Here is a 26,565-nt window from a genome sequence, read left to right as displayed (position 1 = left end):
TTCAAATCTCCCCATCCTTTCCTACTCCTACTCTTATTTCACAACCAAACCAGCCTATTTTGGATGGCATTGTTGTTGAACACCCTGTTGATCTGCCCATCTTATCTCCCTCAGTAAACTCCCCTAGTGCTTCTTAAAACTCCAATGCCCCCTCACTATCCATGACCTCTCCTTGGCCCCCTCATCCCAATCTGCTCTTCTTCCTCATTATGTCACAATTGGACAAAATGATAAACTTGAGGTTGTGCTTCTGATTTCTCCTCCACTTGAACATTTGTTTTTACTTGTTTATGTTGATGATATTATTCATACTAAAAATAAGTCTACTCTCATCTTTAATTTTCAATAATCACTTTTCTCTAAGTTTTATGTTAAAAACCTTAGCTCGTCAAGCATGCTTTTTTTTTAGCTCCTTTTTACTCTCCTTTAGTTTTCAACCAAGTTAAGTCAATCCTTCTGTCTTTCATTTTTCTCTTCCAAAGAACACTTGTTTTTACTCGTTTATGTTAATGATATTATTCTTACTAAAAATAACTCTTCCCTCATCTCTAATTTTCAATAAACACTTCTCTGAGTTTTTCATTAAAAACTTTGGATGTCTTAAATTCTTGCTTTGCATAAAAGTAATCTATGGCTCCAACAGTTTGTTATTTTCTCGACATAAATATCTTTTAGATGTCTTATCTCAAGCAAGTCTAGAAATCTTGTACTCCTATTCATACTCCTCTCACCCTAAATGTTAAGACAAACATCTCCAGCCCTCCCTTGTCAAATCCTACACTTTATGGAATCGAGATGCTTATCTGAATTCTTGGACACTTGATGGATGAGAGCAGTGCACATATTCGCTTGACTAGGAGAGTCCAAAAACAAACCATTCACCACTTTACATGGGTTATCCCATGTGTCATTATTCCGATCCAACATGACTCCTTAGAACACAACTTCTGTTGTGTTGCTTTTAATTCCGCCACAAAAAACTGGTACAGTCTCCATTTTCTTAATCCATTTACAGGAATTATGATTCCAAATTGGTATATCTAGCCACCCATCGTGGATAAACAATTCCAAGTATATCTTAGTCCAGCACGTTAATTTGTTTGGAATAAGACCTAACGATCGACCATTCTCAATTCCGTCCAACGAGAATTCTAGCTCAAACTCGGTTCTGGCTGCTGCTGCTTAATCATGGAAAGTCAACGCAGAGGCTATAAATATGAAACAGACTTCTGCTGCTTGCATCGACTAAGTCATCTCTTCCAATTAGAAGTGTCTCTTTCTCTATTAGAGATGGCGAAGCTCAAATATTTTCTCATCTTCTTGTTCTTCATCTTCTTCTTCCCCTTGGCTGTTTATGGGGATTACAACACGTTGTCCAGTTTGGAGCAAGAGGCGACGGTAAGACCGACTCGGGTAGGGCATTCCTTAATGCATGGCAAGCAGCTTGCTCGTCGGTCAGGCCGGCGACGGTTTACGTTCCACGAGGATCATATTTGATCAAGCGGATCATCTTCGAAGGTCCCTGCAGAAATAGCAGAATGTCCATGAAAATGGAGCTTCCACCAACTATGCAGCATATGGTAGCGGAAACTGCCCTCAAGGAGCTCAGGTTGTGGGCTTGCAAGACTGCCGGCAGGAACTGCCCTCAAGGAGCTCGGGTTGGTACCTGAACCTCTCTTAGTCTCTGCAAAGGACATGGTTATGGTTTACTTATAACTCATGCTCGTTTCGATTGCAGTCGTTGGCCTTCAACGGTGCCGAAGACGTCCTCGTCAGGGGCCTGAAGTCGATCAATAGCCAGTTTTTTCATGTTGCAGTAAACCTATGCAAGAACATCAGTTTTCAAGGGATTCAGCTCTTGGCTCCTGATGAGAGCCTCAACACGGACGGTGTCCACGTCCAACTGTCCATCGGCGTCACCATCGTCAACAGCGCCATGAAAACCGGCGACGACTGTATCTCTATTGGGCCAGGAACCAGGAACATGTGGATGGAGCGGATAGTATGAGGCCCTGGACATGGAATCAAGTAAGAATAACAGTAAGAATGAATATATAAAAGTTAATGGCCGACTCCAGTAAAAGGTCACCTAACTTTCTCGTGTATGAAATCGAATCTGTGGCAGCATTGGGAGCCTGGCTCAGGAATTCAAAGAAGGTGTCCAGAACATAACAGTGAAAACGGTGGTCTTCAGGGGAACTCAAAACGGGGTGAGGATAAAGTCCTGGGGAAGACCGAGTACCGGATTCGTGAGAGATGTGCGCTTTATGAACCTCGTTATGATAAACGTTCTCAGGGGATTGGATCTCAGATCCTCAGGGGATGTTCTCAAGTTAAATAGATGAATAAATTAACCTTCTTTTGTATAATGCAAATGAGATTGGTGAGGTGGATTGGATTGTGTTCGAGAGCTCTTGAACTCAGTTTAGGGTTGAGCTTATCTTCAGGCAAAGCAATTCAGTGAGAACCAATCCAGTCGCCGCAGCTGGTGTATTCTATTTCTATTTGCAGTTTGTAGTGTGAAGATGATTCAATTCCAGCTTGTACAACTCCTGTTAAAATATTCTCACATAGATTTACCATTATAAATAAGGAATTTTACTTTACTACCCAATTTTTTTATAAAATAATAACACAAATAACCAAGTTTTTAACTTAATATCATAAATACCTAACGTTGACCGATCAACTACAAATGTGTAAAGTCAAAGTTGACACATAAGTTTTGATTGCATATGTGGTACCACATCAGCACCCAAAGAATCTAACTACATGTCACCTGCTACATCATCGGGAGGCCACTTCATCGTCCATGTAGAATACCATGTCATCAAATAAATATTTAGAAAATATAATATTTTAGATAATATTTTTAAATATTTTTAAAATTTAAGTTTTTAAAATAGGGCTTTTAACCAAATTACCCATTTTAAAAAACTTATTTCGATAAATGACGTCATTTTGAACTTATTTTGAAAAATACCCAAGTGGTCCACTGTACATGTGTATAGTCAAAGATGACACTTAGGCTTTGACAGATTACGTGCTGCTACATCATCAACACTGTGTGAGTAGATAGACACATTGATTGCCATGTCACCATTCTGACATGTTATTTGCCAGATAAGATGCCAAGTCATCTCGTGCCACCTAAGCCCTCACTTTTTATTTTTTTTCGTTCTCTCTCCCCGCTCGATCTTTCTCTTTTCTACTCTCACCCCGTCTCCTCTCCTCTTGCCCTCTCGTCGTGCCAGTTGCCGCCGTTCCCCACTGCTCCCCTGCTGCTGCCGCTCACCCTCGACGCCCCCCTCTCAACCGCCCTCTCCTCCTCTCAACCCAGACTTTGTCTCAGGCACATCTCTCACTCTTCTTCTCCGTTTCCCTCTGTTCATCCTCTCGCCGCCCCTTTCTCAAAACCGAAGCCTATCATTTCATCTCATCACCGCCCCCTCTCTCAAAACTGAACCGTATAATTTCCTCCCAGTGCCCCCTCTCTTAATGCCCTATCATTTCAATCTCTCGCCGCCCCTTCTCTCAAAACCGAAGCCCTACACACTCCAAACCCGAATTTGAAATCCAAAACCCAATTTAGCAAGGTGATTTTTTAGGGTTTTTGTTAACTGAATCTAATTACTGTATTTAATTATAATGTTGATTTGAATTTAGGTGTGTAATTACTGTATCGATTTTTTTTATGATTTAATGTGCTATTTCTGATTTTATGTTAATGAAATTTTTATCAATTGCAGATAAATTAAAATTATTGCAAAATTTAATTGAAACTTGATTAAATTTCCCTCTATGTATTTATTAATTTTCTGTATTTTAGTTTATGGATTCCTATGCCATTGAATGTTGTATTTTCTTAAGTTGCTAGTTTAATTTTAGTTTAATTTAGTTTAATTTTCTGATTTATGAAGTTGTAGTTTACTCTATTGAGTATAAGATTTATAGGATTTTTAGTTGATAGTTGTTGTTAAATAAATTTGAAGTGTCATGGAATGATTATGCCATGTGGTGAGGAGATTTGGGTGTTATAAATATCCACCACATGGTTTTTTTTTTTGTTTTTTTTTATGTTTTCTTGTGTTTGCCCTAGTTACTAGGATGGGTACAAAGTCTAATTAAAAGTAGGTTGGGTAATGGAGAGTCGGTTGAATCCAGTTCTAACTAGGCTAAGTCACCTGCACGGGTGTCCATTAGCCAACGAAACCCGACCCCCATCACTAACGAGGTATGGTTTGTAGTGACTACGAAGTCATATGGGGCTCTACCAGGGTATTCGATGAATTTGGACTTAGGTGTGTTTTTGCATTATTAGGACTAGTCATCTGCTATAGAATTAGTTCAATTAATTTTTAAATGTTGTAGAATGTTGTTGAATAATTTTGAAGAGTTATAGAATGATTTAGCCATGTGGTGAGGAGATTCGGGTGTTATAAATATCCACCACATGGTATTTTTTTTTTACTATGTTTTATTGAGTTTCCACGTGTCCCTAGGGATGGGTAGAGAGTCTGATTAAGAGTAGGTTGGGTAATGGAGGGTGGGTTGTGTCCAGTTTAAACTAGCTTGAGTCACCTGCATGGGAGTCCATTAGCCAACAAAACCCTACACCCATCACTAACGAGGTACGGTTCGTAGTAACTGCGAAGTCATATAGGGCTCTACTAGGGGTGTTCGATGAATTTGGACTTAGGTGTGTTTTTGCATTGTAGAATGTTGTTGAATAATTTTGAAGTGCTACGGAATGATTTTACCATGTGGTGAGGAGATTCGGGTGTTATAAATAACCACCACATGGTATTTTTTTATTATGTTTTATTGAGTTTCCATGTGTCCCTAGGGATGGGTAGAGAGTCTGATTAAGAGTAGGTTGGGTAATGGAGGGTGGGTTATGTCCAGTTTAAATTAGGTTGAATCGCTAGTAGGGGCGTCCATTTCCAACCCCCATCACTGACGAGGTACGGTTCATAGTGACTACGAAGTCATATGGGGCTCTACCAGGGGTGTTCGGTGAATTTGGACTTAGTTATGGCTTCACTTTGATAAAATAAAAAATAATAATTAGATTATTAATTATTTTAAAAATATTTTTTATGTAATTAATACCTTATTTTATTGAATACCCTATTAATACCATAATACCTTAATGCAATTATTTTACTTTAAGATGTTATTTAATTTAATACAATATTTAGTAAGAAATTATTTAGTTTTAAAATTCTTATTTGTTGGAACAAGTTTTCTACCTACTTTTATATAATAAAAATATAATATTCTTATATTATTTAATTAAAATTTTTAATCTTACCTATTTAAAACCTTTTATTATCGATTAAAATTTTTTAATTGAAAATTTTATTTGAAAAAATCATTTCAGTGTTTTAAAAACTAATTTATAGGTACACATTTTATTAGAAAATATTTAAAATATATAAAAATTAATTTATATTTAAAAATATTATTTAAATCTTAAAAATATCTAAAATATTTTTAAAATATTTTAGTAATTTTTAAAATACATTTAAATAAATTTAAAATTTTAAAATATGTTTAAAATATTTTTTAATAAAATTTAAAATATATTTAAAATATTTTTTATAATGAATCTTTTTAATAAAATATTTATAAACATTAAATATATTTAAAATATATTTAATTTTTTTAAATATTATTTTATTTAAAATAATTTCAATTTTTTTTAAAATATTTAAAATTTTAATCTAAAATTGTATCTTTTCTTAATATTTATTTGATGACATGGTATTCTACAAGGAGGATGAAGTGGCTTCATGATGATGTGGCAGGTGACATGCGTTAGACTATGTGGGTGCTGATGGGGTCCACGTATGCAATCAAAGCGTATGTTCCACCTTTGACAGTATATGTGCAATAAAACGGTCAAAATTGGGTATTTGTCATAATAAGTTACAAATCTGGTTATTTTTGTTATTATTTCATAAAAAATGGGAAGTAAAGAAAAATTCCCTACGTATAGTGGCACATCAATGTGAGACAATTAAATAATTTTAAATAATTTTTAAAAAAAATTTTAATTTTAATTAAATTTTCAAAATATTTTAAAAATTTTATCATAATTTTTCAAATATTTTTTTATTTTAATAATATTTTTTTAAAAATAAAGTAATTTTTATTATAATTTTCAAAATTAAATTAAATTAAAATAAAAATTAAAAAAATATATTTAATTTTAAAACCAATTTCCAATATTTTTTTAATAATTTTAAAAATATATTTAAAATACTTTAAATAGTTTTCTAAATATATTTAAAATATTTTCAATAGTTGTTAAAATATATATATATATATATATATATATATATATATATATTGAAGTTTTTAAAAAAAATTAAAAATATTTACATTTTTGTTAAGTATGTTAATTTTTTTAAATACTTTAATTTTTTTTCAATATAAATATTTTTATTATAATTTTTGTTTATATATTAAAAATATTTTTGATAATTTAAGAATAAATTGAAAATTTTATTTATGATTTTTTAAAAATATTTAAAGAATTTTTTTATGATTTTTATATATATTTAAAATACATTTATTGATTTTTTGGAAATATTTAAAATATTTTTAATGAATTTTTAAAATCTATAAAAAATTTCATACTTTTAAGAAAATTAATAATTTCTTTTATTATTTTTTTAAAAATAATTTATTATTTTTCTTATAGTTCAATTTTGGTTTTTAAAAATATTAACATGTATTTTTAAGTTTTTTGAAAATATTTCAAAATTTTAATTATTTATTTTTTATTTTAATTTTTTATTTTTTATTTTTATATTTTTTTCAATGATAATTATTTTAAAATATTGAAATAAAAATTATTTTTTAAATTACCCTTTTTTAAAACATATTTCAGTAAATGACATCACTTTGAAATTATTTTGAAAAATACCCAACTTTGAGCGGTCCGCTGTCCATGTGTAGTCAAATATGATACGTGAGATTTAACTAATTACGTGTCGCCACATCATCAGCACTACGTGAGTAAATAGATACATCGACTGCCACATCATGATTTCAACCCGTCTACGGCCAAATAGAGGCTACATCATTAAATGAAAAAAAATTGAATAATTTTTAAAATTAAATTTATGAATACACTTTTTATTACCTAATATTTTAAATAATAAATTATAAAAAAATAATAAATAATTAAAAAATTAACTCTTACCTATTTGACACCATTTATTATCGATTAAAATATTTATTAATTAAAAATATATGAAATTTCGTAATAATAGTTTAAAAAATAAAAAATAAAAAAAGTATACTACTTAATTTAAAATCTTACTAACATATTATCACTTTAAAATATTTATAAATAGAAAAAATCTTACTCTTACCCATTTATTATCGATTTAAAAAATTTATAAATTGAAAAAATTACACAACAAAGTTATTTTAGAGCTTAAAAATTCAATTTATTTTAAAAAATAATAAATTATTAAAAATCTATTAATTAATTAAAAATCTTACAACACCTTTTATTATGGATTTAAAATATTTATTAACTGATAAAATATGAAATTTTATTTAAAAGTTTAAAAAATAAATGTATCGGTACACAATGAAGTGGAAATGAAGTGGAAAATTGAATTGAAGTGAGATGAATTATTTCCACTTAAAGTCATGTTTGGGTGTTAGTCCAAGCCAGTTGAAGTGGCTGTAAAACAGATTCCAGTGTTAGTGCTTGGAAAACAGATTTCAGTGTCCTTTTCTAGATAGATTATAGTTTATTATAAATTAAAACAATAATTACGTGTGACTACAATAAATTATATAAAATTAATAAAAAAATTAAAAATAACATAAGAAAATATAATAAATAAACCTAATGGTTTAATTAATTATAGCAATTGGATAATTAACCAATTAACGATTATAATTCAGTATAAATTAATATACTAATTACGTGACTAGAATATATTATATAAAATTATTAAAAATTACAAAATAGCATAAGGGAATATAATAAATAAAAATAATGGTTTAATTAATTTTAGCAATTGGATAATTAACCAATTAATGATTACAATTCAATATAAATTAACATACTAATTATGTGGGATTAGAATAAATTATTTAAAATTAATAAAAATTTAAAAATAACATAAGGGAATATAATAAATAAACTTAAGTGTTTAATTAATTATATAAATTGCATAATTAAACCAATTAATGATTACAATTTATTATAAATTATTATACTAATTATGTGGGATTAGAATAAATTATTTAAAATTAATAAAAATTTAAAAATAACATAAGGGAATATAATAAATAAACCTAATTGTTTAATTAATTATAGAAATTGCATAATTAAACCAATTAATGATTACATTTTATTATAAATTATTATACTAATTACATGGGATTAGAATAAATTATTTAAAATTAATAAAAAAATTAAAAATAACATAATGGAATATAATAAATAAACCTAATTGTTTAATTAATTATAGCAATTGCATAATTAAACCAATTAATGATTAAATTTTATTATAAATTATTATACTAATTATGTGGGATTAGAATAAATTATTTAAAATTAATAAAAATTTAAAAATAACATAAGGGAATATAATAAATAAACCTAATTATTTAATTAATTATAGCAATTGCATAATTAAACCAATTAATGATTAAATTTTATTATAAATTATTATACTAATTACGTGGGATTAGAATAAATTATTTAAAATTAATTAAAATTTAAAAATAACATAAGGGAATATAATAAATAAACCAAATTGTTTAATTAATTATAGCAATTGCATAATTGTTTAATTAATTATAGCAATTGCATAATTAAACCAATTAATGATTAAATTTTATTATAAATTATTATACTAATTACGTGGGATTAGAATAAATTATTTAAAATTAATTAAAATTTAAAAATAACATAAGGGAATATAATAAATAAACCAAATTGTTTAATTAATTATAGCAATTGCATAATTGTTTAATTAATTATAGCAATTGCATAATTAAACCAATTAATGATTACATTTTATTATAAAATTATTATACTAATTACGTGGGATTAGAATAAATTATTTAAAATTAATAAAAATTTAAAAATAACATAAGGGAATATAATAAATAAACCTAATTGTTTAATTAATTATAGAAATTGCATAATTAAAACAATTAATGATTACAATTTATTATAAATTATTATACTAATTATGTGGGATTAGAATAAATTATTTAAAATTAATAAAAATTTAAAAATAACATAAGGGAATATAATAAATAAACCTATTTGTTTAATTAATTATAGCAATTTCATAATTAAACCAATTAATGATTACATTTTATTATAAATTATTATACTAATTACGTGGGATTAGAATAAATTATTTAAAATTAATAAAAATCTTAAAATAACATAAGGGAATATAATAAATAAACCAAATTGTTTAATTAATTATAGCAATTGCATAATTAAACAAGTTAATGATTACATTTTATTATTAATTATTAAACTAATTACGTGTGAGTAGAATAAATTATTTAAATTACATAAAACAGTTAAAAATAACATAAATGAATATAATTAATAAATAAATTATTTTTTAATAACATACTATATAGTATAAAAATACTTAATAAAATGACAACAACAAATATAATTAGAGTTTGTGCGTTTAACATCATCAACTGACTAGTTTAGTAGATACGAACGACAACATACATGTTCAAATGCAATAAAGTACAACCACTAATAATCACTCCACATGCTAGTTGCTATGGCATCTCGAAATTGTGCAGCTCTAGTGGATTCTAATGCACGACGCCTCCGCATTATTGTTGATAGGTTGCCTTCATCCCCAAGATCATCGCTATCATCGCTATCATCACTATCTCCATCCAAACTTTCACCAGCTAATCGGACCTCATCACGTCCTCCACCTACCTCATCATCGGAATCATCATCTTCCAATTCAAACATATCATTGTAATCCTCTTTACGTATATAATTGTGTAATATGCAACAAGCTATTACAATTTTCATTTGGATCTTATAAGAAAAGGGAGGAGCGACTTTCAACATTTGGAATCGAGCTTTTAAAGCACCAAAAGTTCGTTCAATAGTATTTCTCAAAGATGAGTGCCTTCGGTTGAATAGCTCTTTATCATTTCTAGGAAGGTTGTCTCCAAATTCTTGTAGATGATAACTAGTTCCTCGATATGGAGCCAAAAATCCTGACATATTTGCATAACCAGCATCGACTAGATAATATTTACCTACAATACAAAATATTTTTCACATAAGATAATTGAAAAAAAAATTAAAAAAAAATACTACATAACAATATATTATTTACCTTCAGGTACACAAATTCTATTTCGGCGAGTCAATGCGTCCTTCAATACACGGGAATCAGCTGCTGATCCCTCCCATCCAACAAGTACATAAGTGAATTGCATATCAAATTTACATGCTGCCATCACATTTTGTGAGAGATAGCCTTTTCTGTTCCAGAACCTTTGTTGTTCTTCAAGTTGGATGTTTGCTTTGATATGAGTTCCATCAATAGCCCCAATACAATCCTAATTATATTATTTCAATTAATACAAGTAACTCTAAATATTAATCTAAAATTGTTCATTATATGTCAAGTGATGTTACCTTAAAATACGGATTAAACATTGGATTGTTTAAAATCTTCGAGTGAGTCTGTTCTGAAGGCCGTTTGATGTAATCAGGCCGAAGTTTGATAATAGCATTCAACACCTTATTGAAATACCTACTTATAGTCCAGTTTGATCTATCAAACATCTCTGCTGTGACACTATACGCTTGTCCTTGACCAACAGTTAAGAGAAAATATGCAAGTTGTTCTTCCACTGAGATGGTCTTTGTAGGTGATAAAAATCCTTTGCTATAAAGTATCTCTGCCATTTTTTTAAACACAATTTGATTCATCCTGTAAACTTTTCGAAATTTAACAGGTGATTTCGCTAATGCCTTTTGTAAATAAACCGGACCACCAATCCCACGAGGACGTAATGTACGTCTAGACCTATGGTTCATATAGTATATTCCCATCATGTACATAAGACATGTCAATAAAATCATCATTGTATTCCTATTTTCGTCTTCCATGGAAACCTGCAAATACAATCACCACAACCATAATGACGACTTCAACAATAATTCCTTTTTCTTCATAATATCATCAACACAAAAACATACTATGTTCTTCAATCATAACCTATTTTTAATCACACCTATATAAAATCATCTCCAATCACACACCCACAACATTCATCCACACAATAAGAACACGACAATCATGAAAACCCAAATCTTAACCATAATAAAATTCATAATCTATCAATGATACGTCTTATAAAGTCATAATTAAAAAAACATAATTAAACTTCAAAACAATCGTCCCAAAATACATAGTGTACTTCAAAGTATTGACTCCATTTCACCAGCACAATATTTAAGCCAATTAATTCTCTCTTCCATTGGCAGCTTCGTAAACATGTCCTTCTTCATTGGTGTATCTAACAATATAGGAGCGTGAAACTTCATCTCTACTGATAGGTCCGGGATTTCTGTGAGTGCTTCATACCAATTTTCTCTGGTGGCTTTATCATTTTTAGCTTGTAGAGATTGCAGTAGGGTGGCAATTCTTGTCATTATATTAGCGAACATAATACTATCATCAGTGGCCATTTGTGGTCTCTTTCTACGAAGACTTGAACTTGACGGGTTAGTACTTGGAGACTGATCAGGTGCCGACTCATTTTCTGTAAAGAATGGCAAAGGAGATTCTCTACCTAAATCGACATCCTCGAGCATATCCACGTGCTGATTTTCTTCCTGATGTTGGACATCATTACACATGTCTTCGTCAGTTTGACTTGTTCTCCCCATGGCTATTGAGTTTCCCACTACCAAAGCCAATTTGTCATAAAGAGGGCAGCCTTGTTGTCTGTACTTTTCAGCTTCTTTATGCTCCTACAAGGATAAAACATCATTTAGATGACTTGGCATAGAGTTCTAGTAATGCGAAAAACATACAAAATGTTTTACAGTCAATCATAATTTACTGACCTTGATATAGTCTTGCCATACAGAATGACATGCAGTAACTCGATGTGTGGTTGCATCCCAACCGAACCCACTAGTGTTGAGACAATTTGTTACTGTTTGGTAAGTTTTCTTCCATGATCTTGTTCGATTCTTGAGCTGCTCAACAGTTTTTTTATTAGCTGTGTCTTCATTGAACCTATTGACACAGTCCAAATATACTTCATGCTTCCAAACCCCATTAGGCATCCTATTCCCCATATTGACTTGCTCAACCAACAGATCGAGCATTTTGTTGTCATCATCGAAGGTCCAAATGTCATATGATCGAGGAGTTTGTTGTCTTCTTCCAGCCATTTATAATCTAAATCCGAGATGGTCGTCATAGAAATTTTTTTTATCAGACAACCATTACTCGTCGTAGTAACTAGGGACACACAAAAACACAACCAACAAATAACAAAATACCATGTGGTGGATATTTATAACTCCAAAATCTCCTCACCACATGACATAAACATTCCATAGCACTTCAAACATATTCAACCACATTCTAAAACATTTCAAAATTAATCTAACTAATTTCATTGCAGATGACTAGAACAATGCAAAAACAAACTCATGAAGTCCAAATTCGCCGAACACCCTTGGTAGCGCCCCATATGACTTCGCAGTCACTACGAACCGGACATCGTCATTGATGGGGGTCGGGTTTCGTTGGCTAATGGACGCCCGTGTAGGCGACTCAGCCTTGTTTGAATTGGACCATGTGGTGGATATTTATAACTCCAAAATCTCCTCACCACATGACATAAACATTCCATAGCACTTCAAACATTTTCAACAACATTCTAACACATTTCAAAATTAATCTAACTAATTTCATTGTAGATGACTAGAACAATGCAAAAACAAACTCATGAAGTCCAAATTCACCGAACACCCCTGGTAGAGCCCCATATGACTTCGCAGTCACTACGAACCGTACATCGTCATTGATGGGGGTCGGGTTTAGTTGGCTAATGGACGCCCGTGTAGGCGACTCAGCCTTGTTTGAATTGGACCATGTGGTGGATATTTATAACTCCAAAATCTCCTCACCACATGACATAAACATTCCATAGCACTTCAAACATATTCAACAACATTCTAACACATTTCAAAATTAATCTAACTAATTTCATTGCAGAGTATTATCTTAGAAAAGAAGAAAAGAAATTTTTTTGAGTATTATCTTCATAGCACATCTCTCTACAGGGCATTTTACTTCCAGATCTTTAATTCCCCCTTTCCAATACTCTCAGATTTTAAAGGTTCATACCAAGGGTAGTAGCTGAACCTGCTACATATATATCATCATCAGATTTACTCTCCTGAGTATGTACCTATCGACATACTCTTTCTTACATCCCCATGTTATCTCCAAAATATATGCCCATTCGTATATAAATCTCAGATTTTAGAGTCCGGCCAATTTTCTTTTTACCAACTCTGGTTTTAAGATAGGGGTTGCAGCAACCATTTTTTTGTATTTTATAAATTTTTTAAAAGCAAACGGGGAAACGTTACAGTTCTCTTAGTCAATACTCTTCCAAATTATTTATTGGGGCACAATCAAATTTGTAACAAACCAACTAATAAAAGGGGAGTTATGTTTAGAGTCGGAACAAGTCACTTTTGTGACGGGTGTAGAGATTTTGTTGATAAACAGTATAAGAAATAAAATTCATCACAAGTTTATGAAAGATAAAAATAGCTTCAATGAATGTGATATTATTGGAATTAATTTCGCCACAATCAAGATAAATTACGCACAAAAATTAAAATGAACTCAAACACAAAACTAAATTAGTTGAAAAAAAAATTAGGGTTTCGGATTACCTTCTGAAATTTGGGGGAAATCACCGCCGAATGGGGAAATGTAAGCCCAATGAAAGAAATCGACGCCTAACCGTCGAAAATCGAAGAAGATTGAAGGAAATCGAAGGAATTCGAAACCGGAATAGGTTAAATCAAAAGAAATCGGGGGAGGAGGAAAGAGAAGAGCGAGAACGAGAAGGAAGAGGGAGGCCGAGAGTGAAAAGAGATAGAGGCCGAGAGTGAAAAGAGATAGAGGCCTAGAGGGAAAAAAGAGAGGGAGACGAGAGAGGGAGAGGGAAGAGAAAGGCCGAGAGAGAAAGAGACGAGAGAGGGAGATGGGGAGTAATTCGATGACTTGAAAAAAAGGGCGGAAACAGAATTCCGTTGTTTTTGCCTGAGGAGATGAAACGGCGTTATCTCACTTCAAGTCAAGTCATTCTGGACTAACACCATAAATGGGATGAACTAGGTAATGCGGGGGGAATTCATTCCACTTCATTGTGGACTAACCCCCCCTTCAGTAAATGACATCACTTTGAAATTATTTTGAAAAGTACCCAACTTTGAGCGGTCCGCTGTCCATGTGTAGTCAAATATGACACGTGAGATTTAACTAATTACGTGACGTCATCAGCACTACGTGAGTAAATAGACACATCGACTGCTACATCATGATTTCAACCCGTCTACAGCCAAATAAGAGGCTACATCATTAAATGAAAAAAAAATTGAATAATTTTTTAAATTAAATTTATGAATACACTTTTTATTACCTAATATTTTAAATAATAAATTATAAAAAAATAATAAATAACTAAAAAATTAACTCTTACCTATTTGACACCATTTATTATCGATTAAAATATTTATTAATTAAAAATATATGAAATTTCGTAATAATAGTTTAAAAATAAGTATACTACTTAATTTAAAATCTTACTAACATATTATCACTTTAAAATATTTATAAATAGAAAAAATCTTACTCTTACCCATTTATTATCGATTTAAAAAATTTATAAATTGAAAAAATTACACAAAAAAGTTATTTTAGAGCTTAAAAATTCAATTTATTTTAAAAAATAATAAATTATTAAAATATATTAATTAATTAAAAATCTTACAACACCTTTTATTATGGATTTAAAATATTTATTAACTGATAAAATATGAAATTTTATTTAAAAGTTTAAAAAATAAATGTATCGGTACACTTTTTAATAGGTTTTATTTAAAATAATAAGTTATTAAAAATTCTTACTCTTACCTATTTAACAATTTTTTATTAGTGATTTAAAATTTTTTTTAGTTAAAATGTTTTAAAATTTTTAGTTTTGAGTTTAAAAATCAAAATTTTCAATACATTTTTTTCAAATTTATCGATACACTTTTTATTAATTTATACTTGAAATAATTAAAAATAAAATAAATATACTATTTAATTAAAAAATCTTACTCTTACTTATTTATCACATTTTATTATCAATTTAAAAAAATGAAAAATTATTAAAAACTTTTACTTTTGTGTTATAAAATCAAACATTTCGATAGACATTTGGTACATTATATTTAAAATAATAGAATATAAAATTAGTATATTAATTAATTAAAAATCTTACTCTTACCTATTTAATACTTTTTTATTATCGGTTTAAAATATTTATTAATTAAAAAATATTATATTAATTGAAAAATAAATATTTTAGAGTTCAAAAATCAAATTTATCATTTCACATTTTATTACCTTATATTTACAAAAATAAGCAAGGATGGATGTAAAAGGAAGTCATATATTAATAAATTTTTTTACATCAAAATGTCAAATAACATAAAAATTATTCAACAACATTTAAAAATTAATCGAACTTAGCTAATGAAATGAAATGTGTAAGTTTTTTTAAAACCAAAAATTAGTATTTTTTATTTTTTAATTGCAAAATAACCTAAATGGATTGTGAGAGAAATTGGTAGTTTTATATGCACTTAAACTCTTGCATGAAAAATATCTATTGTTTAAAGAAAAGATTTGAGACTTTCTAACAAAGACTTTACAAAAACAAACTACTTAATTGACTTTCAAAAAATAAAACTCTCTTCCTCATAATATTTTCTATGTCTTGTTTCTTCTTCTTCTTTATTTTTTCATAAAGCTGAAAATTAGTAAGATAATGATAGAGAGATAAGGAGAAAGAAAGAGAATAATGTGTGGGAAATTAACAAAGAAGAAAAAAGAGGAACGGCAGAGGGAAGAAGACGTTGACTAGGTGTTTCATAACAGAAATATGTTTCTCTCATTACCAATAAAACTGATCCCCTACAGCTAAGCCGAAAAGTTCTCACAGAAAACAAATCATCAGTGAAAACAAAGTGATCCCCCACAAAGAGTTAAAGATCTGGCACACTACATCCAAAATATCTGCAGGTAACCTGTAGAGTAAACTGCAAAATGGATAATTTCGAACACAAACATCCTAGAAAATGACAATCTCCAACAAAGAAACCTGAAACCCCAAACAAGCACAACAAATCAAGACGACAAAGTTCAGATGAAAAGAACCAATAAATCCAAAAAGCCATTTTTGGAGTAAGAAACGAGATTCCAATAGTTCCCAAACATGAGGAATAAAAGGAAAATTCAAACAAAAGGGAGAGTTTCTTACCGAAGTCATGATGGGATTTTCGCTTCAAACAATACAATTCAAGAATATGGAGTTCTCTGAACCTTTTAATTTGAGGGAAAAGGCAAAAGAAATACACAAAGTGCCGAATCTAAGGAGTGAGAGGTGGTGAGTTAAAACATTAATACAAAACACTTAAAACGGAAAACACAACAGAATGATATGAGCTAAAAACTTAAAAATCAACAGTAGTGGAGAGGTTGAGAGATATTACCTTTGATAAATGAGTAGGAAGGAGCTCCTAAAACAACATCAACATGAGGCGTTCGTCCGATCAAAGATAAATAATGGAATATAAAAGATAAAAAAAATCAATGTAAGGTCGGCGAACAAAAAACCCAGAAGATTAAGAATAAAACAACTTACCCCTTTTTGTCATTTATCTTGGCGCGGAAGAAGTTCAGAGGAAGAAGTTGAAGACGAAGAAGATTAGAGAGGAAGAATTCGAAGAGGAAACAAATTGGAGACTGAGAGACTAAGAGTAAGGAATCGGAGAGGGAGAATGAGGAATAAGAAGACAAAATCTCCCTATTTTTTCTAAATCGCTGCCTGATGAACGCCATTTCTCTACTCCCCATGATTCCCGAGAGAACGAAAGATGAAGAGACGAACTCGAAGAGTCGACCTCCCGCTCCCTCTCCCGCCTCCTAAATCCCCGAGTCCTGGACCCTCGTTAAGTTAACGAGTAGGCTCGTGAGTTTTTGAACCAAACCATGGTTTGGTTGAGTTTGACTCATTAACTTAAACGAGCCTCATCTGAATCTTGGATCGAGATCCACATAAATCAAATCAAATTGAGCCGAAACCGAGCCAAGCTCGAGCCGCTCGTGAACCGGCTCGGTTCGATGCCTCCCCTAGTTCTTTTGCTCAGTTCTTTTTCTTTAGACATATTTGCTTGGATTATTGAGACTATTACTTATTCTAGCTATTCTTATATATAATCTCATAGATGTCTACATAGACTATTGCATTAGATTGATGTTCCTTTCAAGAGTTGCATAAGACCTACTTTTAAGGATTGATGTAGCCTCTTGAGTATTAAAATGCAAGAGGTTTTGTTATGCCTTTTGTCTCCTCTATAGATGTTATTTGGATGCTTATTGTTTATTATGGAGGGCAAGTGCTTGGTGTTTATAATTAAGATGCTTGGGGTTTAAATGAGCTGAAATTTAGAAGCATACAAAGTTCTCTTACAAATATTAGGAGATAAATTTCACTTTTAAGTTTTTTGAGATGTCAATTACAAATGGATCTTGGGTGTTGAATGAAACCAAGAGAAGGCTTGGAAGATTGAAGATAAGTGCTCTTAGTATTCATTGTGGAGAGGCCAAATGTGCTTTATCATTAATTTTTTAAAAACATTTAAGAAAACTAAGAGGTCTGTGTCTAACAAAGTTCACGATGGTAGAAGAAGATTACAAATCATTTGTACTTTTCCCTCTAGTTCAAGTTGTGATTAAACTAATATAATGCATTTGGGATGCTTCACTTTTCTTTCTTCCTTTCATAAGGGGCTTGTTATAAGTTTTTGTTCTTTCCACTCTTAAGTATTTTGAGATGTCAACTATAGATGGATCTTCTTGTTGAATGAAACCAAGAGAATGCTTGAAAGCTTTAAGATGTGTGCTCTTTGTACTTATTGTGGAGAGGCCAAATATGCTTTATCATTGAGTGTTTAAAATGTTTAAGAAAACTAACGGTTTTGTATCTAACAAAGGTCATGGTGGCACAAGAAGATTACAAATTATTTGTACATTTTTCCTCCAAGTTGTGATTAAACTAATATTATGCATTTGGGATGCTTCATTTTTTCTTTCTTCCTTTCTTAAGGGGCTTGTTGTAAGTTTTTGTCCCTTCCACTTTTGTGTGTTTTTGAGATTTCACTTACAAATGGATCTTGGGTGTTGGATGACACCAAGAGAAGGCTTAGAAGATTGAAGATAAGTGCTCTTAGTATTCGTTTTGGAGAGGCCAAATGTGCGTTATCATTGAATTTTTAAAAAGTTTAAGAAAACTAAGAGTCTGTGTCTAACAAAGCTCATGGTGATAGAAGAAGATTACAAATTATTTGTACATTTTCCCTCTTGTTCAAGTTGTGATTAAACTAATATTATGCATTTGGGATACTTCATTTTTCTTCCTTCCTTTCTTAAGTTTTTGTTCCATATGTAGTTATGTTGGTGGTTGTTCTTCTAGTTTATAATGTTAGTTTTTAATTGAAATGAGTTTTCATTCTCCTTCATTTGTAAGGTCTCATAAGGATAAACCTAAAGCAAGGAATGCATGAATAGGTTTATTAGATTTTATAACCAATTTATATCTTAATTGCACAAGTAGTAATTAAAATATAATATGATTATTAACCACACTACTGAAGATTTTTATATAAATTGGTTCACAATTAATATTCCAGATTGCTAATAAACTCCCAAGGAGCCCTTATCCTGGAATTGTTAGCTAAAAGACATCTACTATATAGAGCCTCAAGACACTCAATTTACAATACCAGCCCAAACACCTTGGGACTTATGGTCGGTAGCTCCTAGGTACTGGCAACTTGGACCGAAATAAGGGATTTAACAACATTCAATTGAAGTTGGTGGTTTTGCAAGGGGACTTGGTCTCAATATATCAATACACCTCTTGTAAGGAAGATATTAAAATAAAGTATTAGTTGATTACTCTACTCCTATGGTTAATCTACCAACAATAGAAGTATTGAAAATCAATGCTCTTGAATGCTTTATAGAGGTTGGCTATATGGAAATTTTTTTAAAAATCAGGTAAAATAATATTAACGTAAAGATCAATAATGAGTTCCCCTTCCACAAATTAAAGAAAAAGTATTAAATATAGATTTAAAACTCAGTGCACATAAATACTTATCTCTCAATTAAAAACACCATTTTTTAACTTTTTATGGCACTAGTACTTTGAGAAATCACTTGGGAGCAAACTTTAAAATTCGTGTAGATAGGTGTTGTTCGGGACTTTGGGTCGAGTTTTACATTTATAGAATGTTTCTTAATATTCAAAAAAATTAGTTGTTGGAGTGGATAGGGTTGATTTAATGTCTTTTTTTTAAAAAAATAGGTGAAAAGTACTCCAAAAAATCACAAAAAATGATCAATAAATCATATTTTTGTTATTGAATGTGTTGGTAGATCACTTACCAAACTTGAAACTTATAACCTATAGAATTTACCTCTGACAATCTAAAAAGTTGAAATTCTATATCATGGGTTGATTGGATTACATGAGGGTCGAATTCATTGGTCCCAATGGTCATTTTAAGGTCAAATCATTCTTTAACCACTCGAATACTTATTGTAAGTTGGTGTTGACTCTGTTTCCTTTTTCGTTAGCTATAAGGGGTCGACTCCAAATTTTAAGCTAGAAGTTACTATAAGTTGGTGTGGACTCTTTTCCTTTTTCACCATTTGTAAGGGATCAACACCACTTGAGTATGCTCAACTCCATTTTTCACACTATTAGGATCGACTACAAATTTTAAACAAAAAACAGTTATTTTAAGGTAGTGTTGACTCCTTTAGTTACTTCAGCTCAGTGCTTAGACTCCATTTATTAAGGGGTCAACTCCACTTTTGAAAATGACTTTTATACTACAATTTTCAGTACAAAATCCACTTTGTACACTATAATTAATTAAATTAATTTATTATTATCAAAATGTTGGTTATTAGACATAAGAATTTAAGGAATAAGTGCAACTATAAGTCAATTGCAAGTGCATAGGACTTTGTGACTTCGAATAATTTTATGAATTTGAATTTGAATATTTTGATTTTTGTTATTTTATAGTTTTAATTTTAAATATTTTTAATTTTAAATATTTATAATATTTTAATTAAATATTTATAATATTTTAATTAAATATTTATAATATTTTAATATTTTAATTAAATATTTATAATATTTTAATATTTTAATTAAATATTTATAACATTTATAATATTTTAATTAAATATTTATAATATTTATAATATTTTAATTAAATATTAATAATATTTATACATTAAATATTTTTTATTAAATTAATTTTTTTGTAATTTTTATTTCAAATTTATTATCTAATTTATATTTTATGTGATTTATTTAAAAATTTAAATGATTATTTTATTAATTTAAATTATTCATAATAATTTTTGTAGCTTAAATTAAGTTTTATAATTTATTGGATTCCATAATGGGTCCTTATTGGACAGTCAATTTGCCATCCCTATTTTTCTTCTTTTTTCTTTCGATCCTCCTCATTTTTCTCCTCTTTCCTCTTCTTCAGATAATACTTCTCGAGTTTTTAATGTGCCACATTGGCGGTCTAGGCTGATGTGGCTCGTCGATCGTCCCTCTTCTTCAGATGATACTTATCGAGTTTTTAATGTGCCACATTGTCGGTCTAGGCTGATGTGGCTCATCGATCGTCCAACGTGGCAAATCAATATTGGCTATTTTGACTAATTTAAAAAATGGATATTTTACTAAATATTTGTTTGAATATGGTGTTTTTCCCAACATTCCCTTCTCACTTTGATCCATGAGAAGAGCCAGAAATCGTAATAATTCCATCGTTTTAATTCGCGTCATGGAAAAAAGCTCCTTTTAATTACAAAGAGTAGTTTACTTACCAATGCCTTCCGGTTGAGTTTCGCAAACCGCAAGCGCCGCGCATGTGTCTTATCTCCTCCACTCAATTCTTCCCTTAATCCAGTTCGGCTTCGGAAAATCTGCCTGCTTTTAAGTTTTAATATGATTGCTTCATTCCTCCTGTTCCAATTCCCAGCTGGAACAAATTACTGAGAAACCATGGCCTGGTAGGTGTCTAATTTCTCCACTCAAAGTCAGCAACTCACGCTAGTAGGTTAGTTATATTCGGTTGAAGACTCTAACTAATCTATCTTCTTCTTCACCCCGCGAAAGCCTCTGAAAATGTAGTTTAATTCATAAATCTACTGTAACTGACAGGTTCGTGCTCTTTTAACTGTTTCCATGATGACTTCTGGATTCTGATTTCAAACATTTAAATACTGATGAAAGCTTCAAGAAACAAATACGGTAGATTACGCTGGTTGACATTCTGGAAGTTAAGACAAGCAAAGGCGGGGATCCCTTTCAGGCTCCGTAAAACATTTCAGACTTGCACTCCTTAATTCAAGGACAAGTTCGTAAGAGAATGTCAATTTTCCTGGTGCTGTTTCCATCCTCTCCATCGTCAAAGGATCACAGAGGTCTCTCCATCGGCTGCAAACCCGCACGGGGAACACCCGTGTACAAATGCAAATGCACAATCCCACCTATACGGGGACGGCCAAAGACAAAGTCCCACCTATGCGGGGACGAAACAAACGGGGGAGTGGAACTCGAACTCGAGACCACCTGCTCTGATACCATGTTACTTACCATTGCGCCAAAAGACCGGTCTTTTAGCGAAGGCCCAACATGCATATTAAAGACAAGTCATTCCAACAATGGACATAGCCTTGCCAACTCGCTCCAAACATGTAGACTCTAGGGCATCAAGTGCAACCACCATGTAGAGAAAGTAGTAAACAACAACAGCCACAGTCATAGTTTTACTCAAGTGTACACGAGGGATCATCTTAGCGAAGGATTGTAAAAGATGAAAAATAGTAAAAGTACGAAATTAGAACATCAAGATTATTAGACGTTTATGTTTGTTTTTGTGAAGTTGGGTTCAAAGTTTATTCCAAAATGACAAGTCAAGTTAGAAAGTCTCCCTTCCAACTAATAAATTAAGATCCTATACTCACTAATCCATATGAAACTGTTCTTTAATACTCACCCTCATAAGTAAGCTACCGTATATGGTTCCTATAAGTGGACAATTTGGAGCATCACGTATGAATACCTGCTCTGATACTATATAAAGTTGAACCTAAGACTCATCCTAAAATGACTAGTTAAGTTAAGAACCTTATTTTCAAACTAATATACCCAAGATCCTATTCTCACTAATCTATACGGGACTATCTTCTAATAGTTTCTTCACACTTTTTCTTCTTTTGTCATATCCTAACTGTGTTAGAGTTGCATGCACCAAGTTTTTGTGGGAATTGAGGCTTAATGTTCTTCTAAGAACCCATATTTTAATGATATCAAACTAAAATATTTCACCATAATTTTTTTCTAGAAATCTAAGGCACTTATTTTTTATTGCCTATACAATCTGGTGGACTGGTACTTTTATTTACCACTAATAACTCCTTCACTCTTCCTCGTACTCTTTATCTTCCTACTATAATGATTTCAGTTCATAAGTTTACTAAAAATAATAATTGCTCCATTGATTTTTTTCTAATTACTTTGATGTTAAGTCTCTTTCTAGTTTAGTCAATAAGAAGTTGTTAATAAAATTATCTTGTAAGCATGAAATTTGTGTGGATTTCAAATTGCTAAAAGCCAAAAGTTACCTTTATTTCTAGGACTAGTCATGCTAGATTTTATTTAGATACTATTCATGAGGACATTGTTAGGAATTAGATGCACTAATTTCAAACTAACGAGAGCAATAATAATAAACGCGGAAGAACGAAAAAGCAAACACGAGAACAAACAATATTTATACAGGTTCACCTCAAGGTGAGACTACATCCTATCTTCTGCCGCTGTAGTAATCCACTATGAAGATGAAATAGTTCACAAGAGAAATCACACACAGTTACATGTGATTTTTCTCTAACCTCTCTCAGTCGCAACTAATGATACTTCTCAAATTGATGATAAAACCCTAATAGTGATGGCTCAAATATAAAGAAAAAACTAGGGCAACCGTGATACAAGATTAAAATTCTCAAACTGCCCTTAAAGAAATAGCATAGAGCATTGATTAGGCACCACAACTTAACAATCTCCCACTTGGAGACTAATTCGTCATCAATATCTCCTCTACAACGGCAACAACTTCCCAATTTTCAGAGTGAAGTCCAACTAAAGTTTCACACAACTTCAGTTTCTCAATCGTAATAGTCTTTGTCAACATATCAACCGAATTTTGACTTCCTTGAATCTTCTCAAGTACTATGACTACATCCTCAAAAGCTGATATGACAAAGTGAATGCACCTATATGTGCTTTGTTCTGGCATGATCAATAAGATTCTTTGCTAAAGGAATAACACTATGACAGTCACAATACCACACATTCTTTCCATGCTTGAGACCTAATTCTTCCTAGAAAGACTACAGCCATACCATCTCTTTGCTGGCTTTGGTCACGATGGCATGTTCCGCCTAAGTAGTGGAAAAAGAAACTATCTTCTGCAACTTTGACATCCAACTAATTGTTGTACCACCCAATGTGTATATATATCCAGTGGAACTCTTCCTACCATCAATGCCTCCAGCCATGTCTGCATCTACATAACCCTGTAATCCCAAATCTGACTTTCTGAAACATAAGGTTGAGTTTGCAGTACCTCTCAAATACCTGAGAATCCACTTCACTGTTTCCCAATATTGTTCACCTGGATTACTCATATATCTGCCCACAACTTCCACTACCAGAAGCATAAGGCATATTGGCCATGCAGGTTCACTCCTGCTCTATAGAAGGTGACTGCACCTTAGATAGCCTAAAGTGACTAGCCAAAGGAGTACTCACTGGTTTTGCATCATTCATGTTAAATATGCTCAATACCTTTTTAACATATTCTTCTTGTGACAGTTTCAAGACATCAATGTCCCTAGTAATCCTTATCCCAAGGATTTGTTTTGCAGCCCCTAAATCCTTCATTGCAAACTTCTTGGACAAAATCCCTTTTCTATTTATCTATTTCTTTTTTGTAAGTTATAGAATGATGTAGGACTCATTAAGCTTCTTCACATAACAATAATGATTCGCCTGGCACCTCAACAAATCATTACTACTCATAAAGGTGTCAAACTTTTTATACCATTATCTTGGAGCCTGTTTAAGACCATACCAACTCTTTTAAAGTTTGCACACTATTTTCTCTTTTCCTTGTGTTTTGAAACCCTATGGCTATATCATGTAAATTTTTTCCTCCAAATCACCATGAAGAAAGGCTATCTTTACATCCAACTGTTCTAAATGCAAGTTTTCATTTGCCACTAGTCCAAACATTGTTTTAATAGTAGTCAATTTCACTACTTGAGAGAAAATCTCATTGTAGTCAATGCCTTCATTTTGTTGAAAGAATTTTACCATCAGTCTTTCCTTGTACCGCTTGCTACCATCATGTTTGTCTTTTTTCGGTACAGACATTTACTCTCCAAGGCCTTCTTCTCTTTTGGTAACTCGATTAACTACCGTGTTTGATTGGACAATAGTGAGTCCATCTCGTCTCTCATGGCCAACTCCTACTTGGTTGATTCATCAACTTGCATGACTTCCTCAAAACTCTTTGGTTCAACTTTATCATTCAAAAAAATATAATTCAGCTAGAGGAGTACCTATGTGGTGGACTACTAGTTCTAGCAAATCTTCTATGTTCAATCATAGGAATGTTCTGATTTATTTCAAGGGGTATCTTTTCCTAGTCTTCCTGAGCAATATTCTCCATCTCAATAACTGGAAGATCTCTCAACTTAATCACTCCAGACTTCTTGGCTTCATCACTTGTGCTCTCAGACTCTGTTCTCAACCTGTCTTTGTACAGGACACCTTCATTGAAGATCACGCCCTTACTCCTGCTAACCTTACAACTTTGGTCATCCTAGAAGTAATAACCAAACTCGGTACCACCATAGCCAATAAAAAAGCATATCTTAGATTTAGCATCAAGTTTACTTCTACAACAGAATCAATGTGAATATAAGAAACACAACCAAAAACTTTCAAGGAAGAAAGGTTTACCTCTTTGCCGTTCTAGACCTCTTTTTGTATTTTGCAATCCAATGGTGTGGAGGGACCTCTGCTAATCAAATAGGTAGAGGTGCTAATAGCCTCAAACCAGAACATCTTTGACAATCCTGCATGTAATCTCATGCTCCTAGCACGCTCATTCAAAGTTCTGTTCATCCTCTCAGCCACACCATTATGTTGAGGTTTTCCGGGAATGGTCTTCTTCATCCTGGTGCCATTATCAGCACAGTATCGTATGAAATCATCATCTATGTATTCTCCCCTATTACCTGACTGGAAGCACCTCACCTTCAAATATGTCTCATTCTCAACCATTGTTCTCCATCTTTTGAATGTATCAAAGACATCAGATTTTATTTTCAGAAAATAAACTCATACTTTTCTGCTTACATCATCAATAAATATCACATAGTAGTTTGAACCACCAAGGAAAGGAGAAATGGGTTCGTGCAGGGAGTTATTTTCCAGGATGCGATCATGAACAATGTCGACAACCCCATCATTATTGACCAGAATTACTGCCCCGGAAATCATGGCTGCCATGATCAGGTAAGAATATCGAATCGCCTCAGAAGGTCCAATTAGCCCATAACAAACGTTTTGCATTAGGGATTCTGAATCGGGTTGCGTAAATGATGATGACAACATAAATCTCCTCCAATTTCGGTCGACTTTTTTCGATTCAAGCGGTCAAATGTCAAAAAGTGTCAAACCCAGTTTTACATCGTCTTCATTGAAGGGATCAATTTGATGTCAACCTAAAAATCGAAAACACTAAAAGAGATCCTCTGGTCAATTTCAGTTGCTTGAATCTTCTGATCTCTGCCTTTTTCTACGGTTCTACGGTCTTCCGGTGTCAAAATTAGCGGAGTCAGCTACAATGACATCCATGGGACGTCAGGGACAGAAGTGGCGCTGAAACTGGACTGCAGTGGGAGCAAACCATGCACAGAGATCTGGATGGAAAACATTAAGCTCACTTATCAGAACCGGCCGGCGGAGTCCTCTTGTAGAAACGTGCATGGAACCACTCGTGGCCTCGTCGTTCCAAGATGTTCCGAGACTTAA

General features: G+C 31.8%; 1 pseudogene; it reads left to right on the top strand.

Annotated features, from left to right (window-relative positions):
* The first annotated feature begins 822 nt into the window (after window positions 1–822).
* Window positions 823–26,565, top strand: LOC137946026 (polygalacturonase-like; annotated as a pseudogene).

The sequence above is a fragment of the Aristolochia californica genome, unplaced genomic scaffold (genome assembly GCF_029961685.1).
Source record: "Aristolochia californica isolate CCGP_79_NKW_82.1479 unplaced genomic scaffold, dmAriCali1.0.hap1 SCAF_1, whole genome shotgun sequence".
In the NCBI taxonomy this organism is placed as follows: Eukaryota; Viridiplantae; Streptophyta; class Magnoliopsida; order Piperales; family Aristolochiaceae; genus Aristolochia; species Aristolochia californica.
This window is presented reverse-complemented; position numbering and strand designations above follow the sequence as displayed.